Source organism: Formica exsecta, unplaced genomic scaffold, assembly GCF_003651465.1.
Source record: "Formica exsecta isolate Colony F162 unplaced genomic scaffold, ASM365146v1 scaffold194, whole genome shotgun sequence".
NCBI classification, from domain to species: Eukaryota; Metazoa; Arthropoda; class Insecta; order Hymenoptera; family Formicidae; genus Formica; species Formica exsecta.
In genome coordinates, this window is record NW_021849240.1 from 49,328 (window position 1) to 54,750 (window position 5,423).

At 41.6% G+C, this 5,423-nt stretch overlaps 1 protein-coding gene across 2 annotated transcripts in view; it reads right to left on the reverse strand.

Moving 5' to 3' along the window:
- Positions 1-5,423, reverse strand: part of LOC115234090 (gamma-aminobutyric acid type B receptor subunit 2) — a 35,398-nt gene that overhangs the window by 29,013 nt on the left and 962 nt on the right. The window lies entirely within an intron of this gene.

Below are 5,423 nucleotides of genomic sequence, written 5' to 3' on the forward strand. Positions count from 1 at the left end.
AAAGAGTGTAGGCGTACAAAACTTTCTTCAAAACTATGTTGAATCTGATAAGTTAGGTGGGTCGCATGGCAACGTTAACGGAATAACCGTTTCACTCGGCGAGATTTCAAAGTTACACCGGACAATAATTTTAACCCTAGCGAAACTAGACAGACAAACAGAGAGAGAGAGAGGGGAAGAGAGAGAGAGAGAGAGAAAAAGAGAGAGAGAGAGAGAGTCTATTTCTTATCATTCCTACAGATTTAATATTTAAAATTCAAGATTTGTTTCTCTGTTAAATCTTTTTATGATAAATTGAATAAAAAGAGAGAATCATTTCAAGGCAATCAGACCTTCTACAAAATTAGATCTATGAAATTTGAATCACGCTTCGATCGCGTTGTAGCGATTGGCCGTTGCATCAAGAACGGTGGCTCATAGAACGACCTCGTGCAGTACTTGAAATGACGATCGATGCATTCCCAGTTGACTTGCTACCTTTTAGAAACGTTGATCGTTGTAACGGGACGTAGAACGCGACGTTTATTAAAGCGTTTCTTGCCTAAAACAGTGTCCGTCCGGAGTTTCTGCAGTGATGCGCAATGAAATTTAAACTTTCCGGGCGAGGATCTAATCAGAATTCCGGTAAGATTTTGCTCCGAGAGCGATATTAATACAGAACTGAAAGTAAGTTGCTCCTCCGGTCCACTCAAACGTCACCGACCTCGTCGGTTTTAACGAGACGAAAGTGGCCTCGAAATAATTCAACATCCTGTTCGCCCGTTGCCTCAAAACTTTTCAGAGAAGACTTATTAGGATGATTATGCAATTACACTAATCATATGATCATAAGAATTTTCGTGAAAATTCATTACGTCAGTTATATCGAAGTCGGATTAAATCTGTTGATTCAAGAGAATATCGTATAAAGGAAATAGAATGGCGTGAGAGTGGGACATTACAAAATCTCCTGGGGAATGATCTCTCTCTCTCTCTCTCTCTCTCTCTCTCTCTTTCTCTCCCTCTTCCTATAAAGGTTAAATGTAACGTCGATACATTTTTAATCGCGTATCACTCGGGCCATCGTGCGATTCCCGTTTCACGAGCAAATCGTTATTCGGCGGCATTTAACGCTCAATGGATTCATTTGAGAGAGCCACTTTCCAGTCTCATTGTCAACAATCTCGACCGGTGGCTTCAGCGGCACTCTATATGAAAAGAAGGAGGAAGAGAGAGAGAGAGAGAAAGAGGAAGCGCGGTATTGTGTCGTGCCAAGTACCTTACCGAGATGACCTACAATTGCTGTTTAAATGGTCCGGTACGAAGCCAATTATTACATAGTCGTAAACGGTCATGTTCAATTTCCGGTCGCGAAATACCGGAAAGAGAGCCTTCGAGGTTGCTCCAAGACGATAAAGGGCGCTGTCCTGTGTCGCGCGTTCGGAAACACAAACGCAGCGCGTTTTTTTTCGCTACGTAAAAACCGGAGACGGACAATTTCGCCCGAGTTTCTTTTTCGAAGAGATTCGTCACGTTACACATCCCTCTCATTGTGTCACGACTTTTTTCTCTTTTTTCTAAGGAAAGCGTCCCGTTTCTCTCTGGGGCGAAAGCTATTTTTACCTCACGCCGACAACGATTATTTCTCGTTCCGACCGAGTAATTTTTCTTTCTTCGTCTCCTCGCATGGCAATTCAAACCGTTTTCATCAGAAGAACGGAAGGGGAATTTGTTAGCTCAATCCTCCGTCGCGTCGCACTGTTTCTCCAGGGGAAATCCTCTCCAGCGCGCGCACAGCCACTTTAACCAAAAGTATAGCCCTCGGCGGAGGTGCCACTGTCGTGCCCGGGATCTTCAAGGCACACACAAACACTTTTAGCCACCTTTTCAGCTTCGATAATGTGAGAGTGCTCGCCGCCAGGCGAGAAGAGGAATATCATTTTCGCAATTTACCTCGACGGTATTTATTAGCGCCGTCACGATATCGAACGCGAACGAGTTTAGATACTCGGAAAGGGGAAAGGGAGGGAGGGGGGCCCCGCATCCGCGTCCCTCTCGCACGCGAAATCCTTTGCCCCGCGTGCGCGTATTATATTCGACGAAAATTTCGAAAATGATGGTGTTTCAATAAAACGTGATTCTACCGTTGCAATATCGCTAAAAAACAAAAAAAAGTCAAAGAATTTCTGCGCGCACGAAATTCGACTCTATAAAACGTCGAAATTTTAACCGCGCGTTTCTCGTATTCGCAAATAAAACAGAAGAGAATATTCATATAACTATAAATTTAAAGATACATTTTTTTAAATAAGCGGAACGCAACTTTTTAATTTCGTAAATTCGGAAATCATTACCGCGTATATACGCGTGAGTTCTAGAAATTTTTCACAAATCGACACATTATGATTGTAATAAAAAAAAATATATATATATGTACCACCATTTCGATTTTGATGCTCTACATTTTATACTGTGCATGCATATCGCATGCTCTTCGGCCCTATGGGAAGTATAAATTGCCTCCGAGAGAACCGATTGTCCCTAAATAATTAATCTCGTTGAACCGGCCGCCACGACCGCACTATTCGTATCGCGACGAATCAATATCGAATAGCAAAACTGTCAAAAATAAAACTAGCTAGTTGTTAAATTGTGAGAAGAGGGGAAAGAAAGGGAGAAGTTGAAAAATGGTGGCGGACAGAGTCACGGCGCAGTTTGTCAATTTTTCACGCGATCGCGCCTCGGCCATCGCCTCTCGGAGAACTTGTTTTCTCTAAGAGAGGAGCGCGGCCGCGACGCGGCGGCCGAATGCTCCCTCCCACCCTTTATATCCGGAAGTAGGTCTGGAAGTATCTACCGAGATAACTCCCCCTCCGACGATCCACGAGATGCTCTCTCCCTTCTATCGATCCCAAAAACAAATTCGGGGACACAGTCCGAGGACTATAAAAAATTGACCAAGTGTGCGCGGCGAAGCTCTCTCTACTCACATCAGTGCCGGCCAGTCATGCGCGTCAACGTTTAGTTTAGCGTCGTTCGCTTTAATCCCCTCGCTCTGTCTCTCTCTCTCTCTGTCTCTCTCTCTCTCTCTCTCTCTCTCTCTCTCTCTCTCTCTCTCTCTCTCTCTAAGTCCTGAGCCTCTATTTATAGGAAGAACAATTTCTATTCTCTTCTCGAATAGCTTCTGTGTGTGCAAGACACGCAGAATCGCCGGGAATCTCCCCGAGTATTTTTCGACGGACGACTATCGCCAAGTATACGAAACGATATCTTTAGCCCTATCTTACGACTCGCAAATTTCGAGTTCTATAGCGTTTTTTCTCTCGCGTTTATTAAGATTTAGCTGCCGAGAATAAATTATTTACAATTTATCAGTCCTGATGGTATACTGCATAGAATCCACATTCAGGACGTAGAATATGAATTAACTGAAGGGAGAAGATAGTACCGATAAAAAAAAAACATAATTTTAAAAGCTATATGTTTGCCCATCACAAATGGAGGGAAAGTACGTTCATGATCGAGTAGGGTTTAAGAGTCGGGGCAGCATTGAATGATCGTCGTCGACGTGATCGTTTGTAAGATGGATATCGCGGACAATGGGCATTCATGTACTGGTTTTCTCTCTCTCTCTCTCTCTCTCTCTGTCTCTCTCTCTCTCAGGGAGTGAGAGAACAGCCCCGGGGCAATCTCGATTTCTGCGACTTATCACGAACGGTAATACACTTGTCGAACAGTATCAAACTACTTGGCGCATCAAAGCCGCGATTGTTCGCTCTTCGATTTCTCTCATCCAGTATTATATACACGGGATAACGCTTTCATTAAAGTCAGCGGAATCGCGTAATCGTGAAATCTTGATTGGGGTTTTCTCGTCGCGCGAAATGAATTCAACGTCGCAAAAATTAAAGAAAAAAAATAGAGAAAGAGAGATTAAGATAATCTGTGAATATTAAAAATCCGCCCGCGCGGATATGGCATCGTTTAAAAAAATATTCTACCAAATATAAAACGTAATGAGAAAACTGTTGAAAAATAAGCGCGATTCAATTTCGCAAATTTCACCTGTCTTCTCGCATTGATAATCGAAAGTTTCCTCTTTCCTCTTCTTCAACGAAGCGGTGTAGGTGGCTTAACTCTCATACAGCGACTTACGCGCGTCACGCGACTTAATTAAAGCGGCATGGAACGTTCTGTCGTACCGCTACTTAATTCATTCATAATTTCATTACGTTTCGTCATGGAGTAATTAGATAGATTAAACAGATAGAATTGAAAGCGCGTGTATGCGCGCGTCTCTCTAATTAACTCTAGCGAAAAATAGACCACTTTCTTTCTATACGCCGCGCGTTCCTCACCTTTGATCGCGAGTATTCGCCTAAAGGGCGACATTTATTTTTCATTTCTCGCCGGTCGACTAGAGCATGCGTTATCTATCGATCATGAGCGAAGGCTGACTGGTGCTATGAAATTTAATAAAACATCTCAACGAAGCTACGTCCGCGCTCGCATCGTTCACTCGCGCGAAGCTTCTACATTTGCATTAATTGTATTACGATTAATCGGATATTGTATTATATTGTGCCGCTATATCATGTCGTGAGATAGCAGTAGCGCAATAATGCAAAATTTGATTAATTATAATACAATTAAAGTAAATATTGAAGCTTTGCGCCCGCACGCATGTGAGTGTAAACGACCGCAAAACTGAATTACGGTTTTAAACGCTTTACTCTTCCGAATATATATATATATATATATATATATATATATATATACACGTTAAGCTCGATTACGCTTGTTAGCGAGATTAATAATAGAACACTTTGGTGTCAATGAGACGAGCGTGCATATAACGATGTAAGGTCATTCAATCTACCTGTGCAATGTCGTAATTTTTGCGCGTGCCAGCCTCCCTTGCAAAACAGCCGTCACCCATTCTCATTGTCTAAGTCACATTCCGAGGACTCACTTGCCATACTTGCCATATCTTTATGTAAAAGGCAGCGAGCTATGAAATCTCAAATGGGTTAGTTAACCGGCAATGTAATGATTAAATACTCGATCTCAAGATTCTTGTGATTGACCTACCTATACGATATCTTGGCGCAAAAAAATATTTTATATAGATGAATATTAAATTAAAGACTCGAAAATAACGGTTAAATGGATTTAATTAATTAGAAGCATCTAGTTTTCGTTGAAAAAAAAAATCAATTTTAATAAATATTATTATTTAATAAATATTCAATAAATAATATTGTCTTACGAGATGTAGATTTTATGGCGCATTCTGTAAGCGAATATTGAGATTTATGATATTTAAGACTGAATAACAGTACCAGTATCGTATTAAATTTAAGCATGTCTGCCTCTCTTAAGAGGCCAGGTAATCGATCAGCTGTTTCGGCATCCCTCTTATATCCCCTCTCTCTCTCTCTCTC